Source organism: Eucyclogobius newberryi, unplaced genomic scaffold (genome assembly GCF_026437365.1).
Source record: "Eucyclogobius newberryi isolate DKJ021-1_F unplaced genomic scaffold, fEucNew1.0.hap1 SCAF_5, whole genome shotgun sequence".
Taxonomy (NCBI): Eukaryota; Metazoa; Chordata; class Actinopteri; order Gobiiformes; family Gobiidae; genus Eucyclogobius; species Eucyclogobius newberryi.
This window is the reverse complement of record NW_027316167.1, coordinates 13,202,258-13,217,792: the sequence shown is the minus strand read 5'-3', so window position 1 is coordinate 13,217,792 and position 15,535 is coordinate 13,202,258. Positions and strand designations below refer to the sequence as shown.

At 39.8% G+C, this 15,535-nt stretch overlaps 1 protein-coding gene across 1 annotated transcript in view; it reads right to left on the bottom strand.

Annotated features, from left to right (window-relative positions):
* Positions 1-1,814: 1,814 nt before the first annotated feature.
* lims1 (LIM and senescent cell antigen-like domains 1) overlaps positions 1,815-15,535 on the bottom strand; it is a 135,009-nt gene continuing 121,288 nt past the window's right edge. The window contains exon 11 of the transcript XR_011931232.1: positions 1,815-1,829. The gene's annotated coding sequence lies outside the window, so the exon portion shown is untranslated. The remainder of the gene's footprint in view (positions 1,830-15,535) is intronic.

Genomic DNA, 15,535 nt, shown 5'->3' with positions numbered 1-15,535 from the left:
AAAAGTTTGTCTGGCAAACGTCCCCTCCTGTATCCGCCCATCTGTAAATATGTGCATGTTTAAGTTCACAATGTTAAAAAAAAATCTATTTTGTAATTCAATTAATTGATAGTCAGCCTTGTCCCAGCCATACAGTTGTTGTTAAATGTGTTGTACACTCCACAGAACCATCGAGCATCTCAGTCGCTGGTGTGCTGCATCCAAGATACATTCTTTTCAAAGTCCGATGAAAAGTCAGTGCTTAGCTCTGGTCCCTTTTCTCACTCTGATGTTGCTCCATGTATCTACCTCTGTATCTACCTGCGTTGCAACAATGAAATTTCCCCATGTGTGGACAATAAAGGATTATCTTATCTTATCTTATGACAAGGACAACTGTCTGGGACAGTTGAAGGCAGTTACTTGCAGCTGTTCATCAACCTTTTGGGGAAAAAAATACTGTTACTTCATGGTACAAAAATGCCTATTCATCTCTATTTTCCTTCACAAATAGCTACTTTAAAAGAAACAAATGTCAGGTAGGGCCTTTAAGTAACACTTTTTGACATCTTGTTCCCTCATTTTATCTGTAATTCATCTTTGGTTTCTACCTTCAGTCACTATTGTTTTTCCCCCCAGATAAAGCCTATTGTTGAAGATTGTCATGCTTCCCTCCTAAAATAATCTCCGGATTTTGTCATTTGTCTTTAAGAGCGACACGGTGCATCAAAGCTTCCATCTCTGATCGCGAAATCGAGTTTCAAATTGCTCTAAATCCCTCGGCTCAGGCCTGCGCTATCTCCCAGGAAGCGCTGCAGGAGTGGCATTATAAACGATAGGAGGTGGAAGATATTAAGCCCAATCGCTCTCTTAAAACAAAATCAGGGGCTATAATGTCAGCTGGGGCCAAAGCCACAAAAACCTGCACTGCACAACACACCGCACTAATCTGTATTCAATGTGGGACGGACAATTGTTTCCTGAAAGCAACACTAAAAACATGTAATGAATTAAACAAAGCGTATCCACTGGACTATTAAGAAAACGACACAAAGGGGAACGGGGCTCCCTTGTTTATAAAGACAGAAGAAGAGTTGGGACTGAAATGGAAGTTAAGCAATAGTTTAAGGCACTATTGTATCAGTGTGCCCTTACTTACTACTGTTTGATTAGAAAAACAGCAGCAATTTCAAATGCAGCAGCTCCAATCGTTTTATATCTTAACTTTAAGGGGACATATTATGCCAAATCAACTTTAATGAGCTTCTAACGTACAACAGCGTATCATCTGTGTACTCAGAGTTGTATTTGGAATGATTCATGCATGTTTGAACAATCCTGTATTGTCCTGTTAACTGAGGCTCGAGCGCTCACCCTACCCCCTAACTCCGCCCACATCTCTGAACCTAGTTCAGAGATGTGCGATTATGAAAACGAAACAAAAAAAAAACTCATAGTGACACATGTAGGGTTGTAAAATATCACATCGCTTTTCAAAAAGGAATGACAACACGCTTTTTGTTACAAGGAAAATGCCACTGTGAGGAGGCGGAGCTTACCAGTTCTGCAGCTCTGAACAGGAAGTCAATGGACCTTCTATTACTGAGACGCTCTGGATGAATATTGAGGTTTACAGTTAACAAAATGTAAACGGATGATTTACTTATGTTATAGTTCAGTCATAGAAAAAAAGCATTGAATCTACACATACAAAGTGAAAGTTTCAAGCCACCCAGAAAAAGGATGCATTGCTGGCCTGTTAGTCATGAACATTGGGCATTTTAACACAAACTAACCCACATTAAATCATAAATCAGCACCATTACCTTTCTCTAGTTATCTAGATCACTCTGTTGTGATTAGTCAAACCCTCAGAAAACAAATATGGGGTCGCATACAACTAAAATGTGTAATTAGAGGATCATTTCTGAATACAAAATAACATATAATAGATTTTTAAAATTTGATATGCAGCTGTTTATGTTGTGGTTCTAATGTTTCTAATTATCCAAACCACTTTATTTCTATCGCACATTTTACAAACAAAAGCTACAACGTGCTGCACACATTGAAATAAAACCAAATATGAATACACAGCAATAATCTTAACACATCCCTTTTTACCACAAGTGACAGCAATTGGATTTTTTTCCTCTGTATAACGGTAATAGGAATGTCCTAATGATATCAGATTTAATTAAGTAATATAAACTTGAATGGAAAATATCATTGTGTAGTTGTGTGAGTGTGTTTACAAAGAGTACAAGTACTTTCTATTCCTGTGCTAATTAAAAGATAGACCCCATGGCTGTGAGTGCACCTGCTCCTGTTCACCCTCATTAAGTGGCTCACGGTGCCTCTACCGGATTTTAATTCAGGCCCTGCGGTGCTTTACCTAACGTCAAACTGCACTTTACTCTTTAATGCTAAAGTTTGGACCACTTTCTAATTCAAGGTTTCAAAATAGTTTTCAATGTTAAAGTTTAAATTCTTATACATTTTAGATATTCATTAACTATTGAGGTTATTTTGACCTGCGTACATAATTAGTCAAATGCTAATTTTAAACCAAGCTTGGAGGGTTGTTTAAGGAAGGTCATCTGTAAATACAATATTACGCAAATTATATTAAAAAATGTTGATCATAGTTAATCATTTAAGTATAACAAGAACACATCCTTTGTAATTTAATCAATTATTGCCCTATATTGAGTAAAGGTCAAACACTGGGAAATACACTCAATATTTTCCATTGACCTTCAAATTCATCTTCTGTGTGCACTTTCACATAAACATATTTTTATGAACAGAAATTAATATAATTCCTTCAGTTTTTAAAACAATATAAAATAGTATTAACATAAGAACTCTCAAAAATAGAACAGAGAGGATAAAAATGTTAAATACAGTCCTAAACAAGTAATTCAATTTCAAAATCCTTTTCCAAATTTTGTCCTAAAGTAATTTTCTCAAATTGTGCAAATGTTTCAAACAGTTACAGTTTGTTTTTTTTCAAAGTTATTGTTGCATGCTGGTTGCTTGTTTCCCATCTGGGATCAACACTGTAAAAACTGAGTAGTATTTAGTAGATTTTCAAACATGTACTTATAATTGAGTATAATTCTAGTGTGTTGTACTTCATTGTACTTGTACTAATTGTACCTAATTAAATTTTAAATCATAGAAGTAACTGACTGTCCAAAAGTGCGAGAGTACATACATACAAACAAAAACACTAAAACACATGGCCTGAAATTGAGCTAAAAAATATGCAGACTGCAGTTTAAAATGACAGAACATATTTTTACAGTTGGATATACCATGTTTTTTTTATAAAAGCGAGATCAAAAATGACAATAATAAGCAACTACTCTGATTTTTATTATGTAACCTTTAAAATAAATTAGCTGATACTTGAGAGTACATTTTACCACGTACGTAACTGTTGTTTTAATTAAGAAGTGCAAATTTACAGTATTCTTTCCTCTGTTTTGCATTCATTTGTATAAGTTTAGACATACACTAATAAGATTCAATGATTCAACAGATACTATAAGTTAGTTGTAGGATGTAATTTGTAAATAATATAGTTTTTAAGCTATGAGTGCATTTGCTGTACGGTTATGCATATAGTAATTCCACTGTTTTAGGTCTATTTAGTTAGTTCAGTGTTATTGTCAAGCCGTGATTCGTATTATTATGCCCTTTATATGACATAAAACTCTTTAATGATCCAAACTTGAGCATGACAGTCTTGCAACTTCTCGTGTAGCTTGATAAAATCCCCTGGAATGGATTAAAAACACAGATTTACTTCTTGCATTTTCTTTTTGACATCTGTGACATTGACAGTGTTTCCTTTACTCTTCTGCCGCCGCTCTCGCTGGCGCACAGGGGAAGGCGGCGCGTCTCCCCATGTCTCCCTCCATTTAAAGCTGACAGATAAAAACGTACATCCAAACCCGCCTTAGAGGGGAGTCAAGGCTGCCAACCATCCAAAGACACTGTGTATTCTCCGCTGAATATTTCTCCCATGCAGATCGCCTACAACCCTATCAAATAGCATAAATAATATATGAGATGTAAACTGCAGCAATTTGTTATTGTCACGGATGTGTGGAGAGCGGGTTTGTCTGTTCTGGTATAACCGCGGGCCATGAGTACGTGCTCCGCAGAGGCTCTGTGGGACTCCCTTTTGTGTGTCTGCCCGTGTGACGCTAAGGAGACAACTGTATTTGTATTATTGTCAATACATATGTGTAGAACTGTAGGCCTGCGTGAATGTAACTTAGAATCCTACACGCATGAATGTAAGTGTGCAGATAGAACGTACAGCGAGTGCAGCTAGTCTCTATTGAAGTTGTTTGAATGTATTTGCATTGATTAGTGGTGGAAGATGAGTGTATCATCATCAATATGTAAGATAACCAACTGTGTGAACTTCCATGGAGTGAAATTGAGTTCAAAGCTCAAGTTCAGACATTGGAAAAGTTTTTTTTTCCCCAATAGAAATATTTTTTTTCCTCTCAGGTACAGGCTAATCTGAATGTTTCATGGGATGATAATAAAAAGTACAGGATGAAATGACCCTTTTACTGTGTACAGTATACAAGATTTAAAACGGGGTATAGGCTAGATGCAAATACTGTAACCTAGTATTGCAGACAGAAAAGTAAAAAGTAATTTAATGTATATTTAACTTATCTAGTGTAACCTTGGCCACTGTGATTGAAGGCGGGGCAGGAAAGCTCGCTGGACTGACTAGAGCCGGCAATAATCAGGGACAAAAGGCAAGATAGTATAAATCAAATGTACAACTCTATTCACGGTAGTGAAGAAAAAAGTCATTTGTTTCCTTTTGTTGAAGTTTAGACAGTCATCAAATCAAAACTTACAAATTGTCATTCGCAATTGTAGAACTTCAACATATTAAACTGAAATGAGTAACCCAAACCTGAATGTTAACTCAAAACAAAATGAATACTTCTACATTTACAAAAGGACAAAGTGCTGTGAAAGTTATAATAAAGTGCTACAGCTGAAATTTAAGCAGAACCAAGCACTTAAAGTGCTAAAGTGCCTAGAGTTACATTTGGGAGTTTAGATAATACTAAAGTGCATAGTGTGTCTTCATTGCACTGATGGCCGACCCAAGAAACCCTACCAGGTCACAACAAACACTGCTCACACTTTTTGATTTACACTATGAATTGAGAGCAAGAAACATACTACAAAAGTGGCAGTCTGTGTTAAAGAGAGGACACGTTAAGCTCAGATGTGTGAAGTTTCCCTCATTGTTTAAATGCCACTCACTCGCTCGGGGCGCTCACTGTCACCACCTCTCTATTAAAGCCAGACAACAATCAGCACATTGCCAAAAAGTCTACTTACATTTGTCATACCACCATTCACCAACAGTCCCGCACACCTTTAATTCATTACCTAATGAACAGTGCCGCTCTTGAAGCATCAGTGGTGCATTCACTGACTCACAGCGGTAGTAACTTCTAACACTCGGTTACACAAGCTTTCATTTATTCAATTACATGTGTTTTATTGCTCAAATATCCATTGAAAACATGCATTAAGAGCAAACTCGGCTCTCCACAGATCTGACCTGTAACTTGGCCACCATCTTGTTGCCATATAAATCGCAAGTTAATGCAACAAAGCAAAAACATCTCCATGGAGACAAGCATGTGGAAGACCCTGTGACATTGTGAGGATGATGTGCTGTTCAGCTCTCCTGGGTGATGCTCTTTCTGTGTGTTGTGTGTGCGCAGAGATCAAGACGCACACATTACAGTCCTCAACAGCTACTACAATGTGCCTCACATTTATAATTACAGTAGTTGTAATATATTATATCTCTAATTTGATCAACTCATTATTATGTCTTGTGTATGTGATATAACTGAGAAGAATTGTTCGGCTGACACATAAAAACGTACATTCAGCTCGCCTTCGTCTTCTTATTTAGTGTTTTACGGCAGTTGGTATCCATAGTGTTACATTACTGCCACCTACTGTACTTGTACATCTTAGACTTTATTCTTTAGACTTATCTTAGCAGGAGTCAAGACTGCCAAGACTGTGTTATGACAATAAAGGCTTTCTGATTTGTCATAAAATGCTGTAGAATGGACAGGCGAGCGTCAGTGATAAACTCAGAGAATATGAAATTGTCCTTCGTAATTAGCACTGACTGCAAACTCAATGGTCATGACAAGATCAAACTTGCCTCATATTATCACAAATTGTAGTGGAATCCAAAATCCAAAACAGAATAGCAGTTTTAAAGGAAACTGGAGCCACGGGACAATCACATCTTCTAAAAGTAAAATAAATCCAAACCACCCTCATCCATTTCCAACAGTGAAAAGTGAATATCCATGACGACTCGTACCACTACTCTCAAACTGTTGTCCTCTATTACGCCAATTGACCACACACAAAAAGCAAGATAAACAGCTTGTGCGTGACAATCGGAACAGCTTCTTCATTGCCCAGAGTGTAACATCCTTAGCAGATCCGCGGACATGAATACGTCGCACAATCTGTCCTCATTTGCACAGAGATGGATATGGATCAGGCGGGATGCGCACATAAGCCGTGACTTGGCGATGAGTATTCCTCTCACGGGCGCTTGACCTTGAGGTGAGCTTATCGTGGGGCCAGTCTGGAGAGCGCTATGAATTACAATATCCACCTATAGGCCAGGTCCAGCCACTGCCCTGACCACAGCACGGCCGAATCAGGCGGGAGCAGAACGAAGGAGGAGAGAGTTTAGAACACAAAAAATACATTCTGCTGGAGAAGAAGCCAGACCCAGAGCTCAGAAGGCAATGTTAGAAAGCGGCTGAGAGAAAGGGAAATGTTTAAGTTGCACAAAGAATTTAAAGGGGCGTCGTGTCCATGGAGATGTCACTGCTTGGCCTGAAATGTTCCATAGTATGAACCTTTAGAGAAAACTACAAATGAACCTGTTTTCATTTTGTCATAAGAGAACAAGTCACATTTTTCATAACTTTAGCCTAATTTATCAATGGGTGTCAGATTGATAAAAACAATAGCCGTTGCCATAGCAATTAACAACACAGTAAATTTGTTTTTGTTTTAAATAGGGGAAATCTGAAGCTGAAATCCATAAATATACATATGGTAGTTTGAAAATATATGTTTCATGTTTAACCCTTTGATCAAAAATCCAGTCCAGGAAAATCCTTTTCATGATACTGTATTTATTATAAGGTATTTATGGAATTCTGTTTGAAATAAATATAGAAAGTCTAAAGCCTGCCCTATCCTTACAGTTTGTGAAACTCTGAGACGGATCTAGTTCATGTTTAACGCTGTGGTGCATTAAACATGTCTTTACTATGACATATTTCTTTTGTCCTAATTCTTCACTATGATGAGTTTCTATGTTGAACAACTAAAACAAACCCAAAGAAAACCAATCAAGAACTAAACCTATTTGTTGTTGATGGGCAAGAATAAGCATTAAACACGTTGTTGATGATTTGTATATTTAAGTTAAAGAAGGCTGTGGAACTGATTTCTGTCTCACTGTAAATTGTATTTTAAGAGGAAAAATGATTCACTTTCTTATCCTTTTTGATTTCATTGTTTTAAAGAAAGACATCTTTGCGCATTACAACAATTGCTCAAACTATAACGGTAACAAATTAGAGTGACATTTAGCAGTCCATAGTGCAACAAATGAAGATTTCTTGCCCAAGTCTCTTAATCATCACCTTTTCTTAATGCTGGCTCAACAAAACACAACATTGTTTAGTTCAAAATATTTTCACCGTGATATTTATCTATAACTATCAACCGCTTCATAACATGACCTTTCAGCTTTTATTTTGCATTAATCCACTTATTATTTCACTTCATCAAAACATATTTGACATTAGTGGTGCTGTCAAAAGGTAAACAAACGATGATGCATAGAAAGACTTGCAATTAATTTATTATAGCAATCTCTTCTTCTAGTTTGTCAGAGCCGTGTCCGTTGGTCCATCTACTTAGCTTGTCGTTTCTAACTTGCACGCACGCTCTCTGGTCTTATCTTTTATTCCCAGACAAGTCTGCCTGTTTGAGCTGTCAATATAAGCACTTTCAATGGCCCGGCCGCGCGGTGAATACAAAAAGACATGCTGCGTCCAATCACAAATGCCCAATAGATGCATGTCATATATCATTTTGGCTATTGAAGGATTTGAGTGCCCAAAATCCCCCGAGCATTCCTCAAAGACGACGCTTTTGATGAATGTGTCCAGGCGCAGGACGGGGCGGGAGATTTATTAGAGTTGTTATGTGCAGCTAATTCTTCAGCGTGGAACAAAGTCGTCAGGTAGTCGAAAACACTGAATGTGACAGGATCGTTTTTCACTAATGAATGGGGAAGTATGTCAGTGATTACATGTTGTGGACACATCTTCATTTAATTTTATGACAGTTCCACTGCAACTACACGCATGTATGATGTCATTGTGCGGTCAGGCCTGGGCTCTTTGTTGGCACACTGCCACGAGTTAAGTCAACGTAAAGGAAGTTTCTCTCCTCGAGAGGCCTCGGTCTGACTTAAACGTCAGCGTGCAGTTTATGATGAGGTAAAGAAACACTTGGGATTGTATCAAAAAGTGCTTTAATCAGATATATTTGCATTTGCATGTCAACCACCAACTAACTCACTCCAGAATCAAATGGCAAGGAATTACAGTGTCTTGCCTAAGGACATAATGTATTAGACCAGTGTTAATTTTGTTGACTAAAATATTTCTATCATAATAACATATAGGGTAGACATTATTGTCAACATTATTGTCAATAAAAATACTTTCAATAGCAACTTAGTCAATGCCCAATCTCTTCAGATCTCGGAGGCTAAGCAGGGACGGGCCAGGTGCCACAGGGCGGCGGTAGTGCCTTTGTGTCCTTGGGCAAGACACTTCACGGTCGGCACTAGTTCATATGCGGAATCGGGACGGAAGTTACAGAATCCAATATGGCGGCCCTCGTGGCGGCCCAAATCACAATCTTAATAGACAATAATTATATGGCAGCCCTCGATACGCTTCAGACACTGGGTTAGGGTGAGGGTTCACTTCGGATTTGGACCCAAGAGAGAAAATGATTGCCTGAGCTGTATCAGTGGGACCGGTCATGTGTGTCATGTCTGTTCATTAACATAGCATGTTAAAAGGTCCCATAACATGCTAAATCGACTTTTCAGAGCTTTTAACCTTCTTACATTGCTATTTGTGCTTCATATATGTACCCAGAGTGTTTTTTTGATTGATTCCCGCAGTGTTTAGCTATAGTACAGACTATCTCCTTTCCTCGAATCTCCAAACTGACGGGGGTGGGGCAAGACCGCGTCATAAGGGCAAGCACCGCGGAGCTAACAGCACACAGCTGTGGGGCACATATTACGTCACGGATGGGCGGGGCACACACGCGCTCTGAGACTACGTCACGGGTTGGGCGGGGGAGCCAGATCGCTCTTCACAAGGGTGGGGGCGAATCTCAAACCAAGCCGTCTGCATTTCCGGGCTGGTGAGGGGTCCAAGGTCTGGGTGATATTTCTTAACTATTATGTTAAGGGTGTTATACAAACACTTATTATTATCAATTATACACTTAGGATAGACTACGAAAGGTGAAAAAAAGCATGTTATGGCACCTTTAAGTTAGTGAAGACTAAGTTCCACTTTCCAGTCCCAGAGCCACAACCAGAGCAGAAACACACTTGTTAAAATTATAACAGGTTTAGCAGACTGAATTAACCTGACATTTTCATCAGATAACAAAAACAAATTAAAGCCGCAAGCGGCATCCAACGGCCCTCGCGGGCCGCCGGCCTTCCGACTCTGCGCTTTCGACTTGATAAAGATGGCGCCCTTATTGTGTTGAATTAAAAAAGAACTTGACAGACGGCGACACATTGGACATGGCCAATCCAGTGCAAATCAACACAAGTGTCAGTCAAATTTGCTGCGCCGCCGCACAGAGACCGTGACACTTGGAATAAAAACATGGATAACTTTTGATGCCCCGTTTGTGTAGATGATTTTTCCCAAAGTAAAGCTTGATCGGGCTATTGCCCACGGAGGAGTTTGTTAAAGTGTGAAGCGTAAAAATGTGGTCATTTTAGAGATTTCGCTGTTTCCCATTTCTGACATATATTTGTGGGTCCGCCACACAGAGACTGTAGCACTTAGAATCAAAATATGGATAGGTTTTGATGGCCCGCTTGTGTAGATGATATTCCCCAAATATGAACTTGATCGGGCAATCGCCCTAGGAGGAGCTTGTTAAAGTGTGAAGCGTAAAAATGTGGTGATTTGAGCAATTCTGTGATTTTCCCATAAGGATAACATGGGAGGTTTCTGTCATCGCTACGGTTACGCCGTACAAAATATGACTTTGGCTCTCATACTTGTATGATCAGGATGGCAAATTAGAATTTTGTTCAAAATATCATGTCATTTGGAAAAACTATTGTTTATAAGCCACTCTGAAGGCCAAATAGTCAGAATTCTGGGAAACGTTTGCGGCTCCGTCGCACAGAGACCGTAAAAGCTATCCTTAAAATTTGGATAACTTTAGATGCCCCACTTGTCTAGAGGACGTACACCGATTTTGAGGTCGGTGGTCAAAACGCACTAGGAGGAGTTTGTTAAAGTGTAAAACATAAAAATGTGGTAATTTGAGAGATTTTGCGGTTTTCCCATAGGGATAACATGGGAGGTTTCTGTCATCGCTACGACTACGCCGTAAAAAATTAGGCATTTTTGTGATTGGCTTTTGTGATCGGGACGGCAAAATAGAATTTTGGGTAAAGTTTAGACAATTTTGGTAAAACTAATTTTTGACCTTCAATGTTAATTTTAAAGGTCACTCTGTAGGGGGCGCTATCGCGCCCATTTCAATTTTGTCATCCTAAACTGGTCCAAACTAGAAAGTTTAACAACTGATTCAAATTTGATCCTAATCGGACTGGTTTTGATCAAATGGGAGCAATTTTTAGATTTGCAATATCCCAAAATAAGTTGTCCAACTTTGCGGCTGCGCCGCACACAGACCGTAAAAGGTATCTCAAAAAATTGGATAACTTTAGATGCCCCACTTGTCCAGAGGACGTACGCCGATTTTGAAGTCAGTGGGCAAAACGCCCTAGGAGGAGTTCGTCAAAGTTTGACGTAAACAAAATGGCTAACTCAGCTTGTTTTCATTTTCAAAGGAAGATGGCGGGCATAGGGTAAGTTTGGGGGCGTGGCCACAATAATATATTTTTTTTGTCCTCACGAGAGGAATGCGTGTCCCGAATTTTGTAGCTCTAAGACAAAGTTGACTTCGGGGCGTCTCCCATAGGCGCAATGTATTTTGACTTTTGTCGGTGGCGCTGTCGCGCCATTTTTTAACGAAAAAAAAAATGGCCCAGAAAAAATCTAATTTTTCGCCGATTCTGAATTTTGGGCAAAGTTTGGTGAGTTTTTGAGCATGTTCAGGGGGTCAAATTAGAGCTCAAAGCGCTGAATTCACTCATTGTTGACTATTTCTGTCATAGCAGGAGTAAGTATGCATGATCCATGCCTTCGGCATGGGCTAGTTCACTGTACTTGCCAGGGGCGACGGGGTACCAAACATGCGGGCTGCGCCCGCATGTTTGGTCAGACAGTTGCAACGCTGCCGAAGGCAGCGTTGCGGGAGCAATAGTCCCTCCGCCCTGCTGGGGCTCGGGCCTAAATATATGTTTGTACAAAATAAGAAGACTTAAACTATACTCACTGCTGGTGCATCTTCATTTTTTAAGTGGATGTTTTTAACACCCATTCTAAAACATAAAGGCTCTTTATCTTATGATCCAATATCACCAGCATTGTTCATCTCCAAATTTAACCTTGAGTTTACTTGAAACGGCTCTCGCTCCTCCCATCTCAGCCTCGGATTACTCTTAATGAATGCGCTAATAGATTTTCAATTAATTTCAACGGCAATGCGATGTTCAATTTACTATTGTTAAAACATTAAAGCGCGGCGCCTAATTCCTTTTTATGTCTGGAGAGCGTCCATAATCGATGAGCCCGACTGCCTGCCGTTTTCACAGAGGAAACGCGGAGCAGAGCGGTGAAGATGTGGCCAGCAGGAGGGTTTGATTGACAGTTGTTGTATTTCAGCTGAGATGGTCTGGCTATGTTTTGTTGTGTGTATTAAGCAGGTGAACGAAGACAAGCCGGTAAAAAAAAACAAAGCAATTTTTGAAAACAAGGCCGCAAAAACAATCCCCATATCTACATCAAAAACAAAATCAGCTGAAACAAGAATGAATGTCGCAGCCCGGAGAGGACGGCGGGCGCACAGCAGGGATGGAAGCGACAAACAGAGCAAAACGTTACGAGAAAGGCACTTTGTTTGACACATGTATTTAATTTGATCCATTTTTCAGCAACAAAACTCAGGTTATTTTCTTCACTTGGTTAGTTAGTCCAAACACCATGTGGTTTTATTTGAAATGTGCAGAAAGATTCTGCCGGCTGGTCGAGTGGTTATGCACACGTATGCCAGGCTTCAAGTGCAGCCGACCGCAGGGTTGTGAGTTTGATTCCCGACTCTAAAGACAGTAAAGTACAGTGTGAAATTGGGGATGAGAGAGAAGAATTATTAAATCCTACGGACAACAAAATCTTAAAAGAAAAGAGAGAGAGAAATGTGCGGAATGAAAAGCATCCATGGGTGAAACATAAATTCTTATGGGAACTGTAACTTGCCCTTGTAGCGTCACCTGCTTGTCTCCATGGAGATATGTTTAATGCCACACTGTGGAGCTTTCCCGGCAGAGCAACGGCATCGTCATGGAGACGAGCAGGTGACATACATTCTGCCAAACAAATGACATGCACCTTTAAAGTGACAGGTTCTAATGCTTTTTCTTCTTCTAGTTATGGTGTTGTGGGACGGCACCTGTGGTAAATATTTGAGATAGTTTTACATCAGACATGCTGCAGTGTGTAAAGAAAAGCTGAAAAATAAAAGTAAGTGAAAGTAGTGCAGGGAGTAGGGCTGAGTTCTATAAAGGAATACCTTTACCTATGTCCATAAAATGTACATGCATTTGACACATTTAAAGCAGAGTTAAAGGTTGAATGGACAATTTTTTGGCCCAAATCTGAGTCTTATTTCCTCGTGGCGTGGACAGCCGATTAGTCCTGCCACGTATCAATCATAAAACTCACCTACCGCGTGCGGCTCGTCCCCACGTTTCCGCGTGCGTAAGCGCATTGATCTATCATAATATAGTTCCCTCGGTGTACGGGACAAAATGAAGACGGAGAAAGACAGTTCGAGCTGACACATAAGAGACGGAAATCTACGGGAGACGAGAGATGCGATGTGATCCGTCGCGCTAATAAACAAACACACGTGTGTGTTGTATCAGTCCGCACGGGGGAGTCCGCATGCGCACTTCCACCGGAGTTCTAAAAACGCCGAAAAATCGTCCATTGCGCCTTTAAGTAACATTTTCGGCTTAATGAACATCTTTGCAAGTCCCTGAAATGTGTATTTTTGAAGTGTCCGTAATCGCCCCCTGTAACAGTTGCCGACATCGACCTGAAGACAACTCTCCTGAGAAACCCTGGCTCTTTTTTCTATATTTGGCAATGTTCAATGTTTTTGTACGTTACTTTACTGTCTTGTATAAGGAAAGAAATTTAAAAAAAAAAATGTATGTATAGCTTTAGCTTATATAGCTTATCAAAATAAAGGTGCTATCAGGCAATATAGTTGGTCAGATCATAACTAGTGTGTAATATATAGATATAGATAGATTATAGATAATATATAGAGATTAGAGATTAGAGGTTCTTGTTTACTGCTTTCTAAGTAAAGGCTATGGAATTACCTCTGCATTTGCTGCTCATGTTCAACCAGGAAATAACATATAAAATGTCATAAATGTTATAAATGTCAACAAAATTGTCACTGGGTAAAAAAAGGGAAGTTTCTTAAGTACAATGTCACCTTTCCCTTTAATTATTATCCAGAGCAAATATACATTTTTACATTTTTAGTTTATCTATTAAAATAAATAAATAATAATCATAATACATTCAATTTGAATCAGGAAAGGGCCTTGTACTGCATGTATCCACTGTAGCGTTTAAGTGCCAAGGTAGTGTCCAAGGTCAGTGCAGTGGCCGGGGCAGAGGCGGGACATGAGTGTTTCGATGGCATCACTGCCCCGGTGCTTGGTTTTCATAATATACCACTCATCAGAGCTAATTTGCTAAAGCTTATCTTCTCATTTATTTCAGCAAAGAAAGATGAAAAAAAAAAAAAAAAAGCCAGACCCATTCTCTCTGATGAATTGAGCTGTTATGAAGCTAATGGTAAACGAGGAGGTCAAAGCAAAGATGTAGCTAAAGGATGAGCCCCTCCCACTGTGAATCCACTATATTACACTGGCATTTATAATACAGGGATTACTTCTGTATTCCTACTACATGTCATTCTCGGGTTTGAACATGTGAGTAAAAAGAGAGTAGACAAAGAAATACTTAAGATTCACAGAATGCACCAGACCACGCCCTCAGTTTGCTTTACTCCACCTCATATTTTGGCATAATCACGCCTCTTGTTTAGAATTCCAGGCCCTGCGCTGTCATCAATTGTAGCGTCTGCAAGATGTGACGAAATGAGCTCTGCTGCTGCAGGGCAAAATACGGCCCATTATGTGGACTGGGTTTTATTATTGGTGACATCAAAATCTAAACTTTCAAGACTAAAGTACATGAATGTAAACAAGTAGGAACCTGAACCTGAATGTTGAAAACTGGAGCACCCGAGGACTTCATGGACACAGCATAGGGCACATCTGAGACTAGAATCTGTTTCCCACAGGTTTTGAGAAACAAGTTGAAACCCCCAAACCTCGGTCAATGTGTCATGGTCACCGTCTGTCTGGTGATGTATAGTTTGTCTAGTTTTACTCACGGTGTTTCTGTCTCTGCTCCTTTGTTTTCCCCCTTCCCTTCTTGTTCTCCTCCCCGGTTACCGCCCCTTTGTCTCTCAGGCTCCTCACACCTGTGCGTGGGTTCACAGCTGTATCTGATTGTTAATCACTGGGTGTAGTATATAAGTGTGTGTGTGTTTCTTTGCTCTTAGTGAGAGTATTCAAGTGTTTTTTCCTGATCCTCTGTTTTTGACCTTTTGACTCTGAGTCTTGCCTGACCTTCGTTGTTCCTGTTTGCCGTTGCCGACCCTTGACTGCCTTGAGTTTCGCCTTCTGCCTGATCCCCTGTTAACACTGTCTACCTGTGTACTGAACCTGGAACGGACCTGACTACGCCTCTCATCTGCCCCCGACACCACGGTTGCTGGCGCTGCCCACCGCTGGAAAGATCTTTTTGTTTTCGTTACTCTTGACCAAGAGTTTTGTAGTTTTCTGTTCCTTATCAAAGACTTTTTATTCATCGCCTGTTTCCAGCTCTGTAAATTGGCTCCGTTCGTGACACCATGTTTCACTGCCACCGTCACAGTTTAG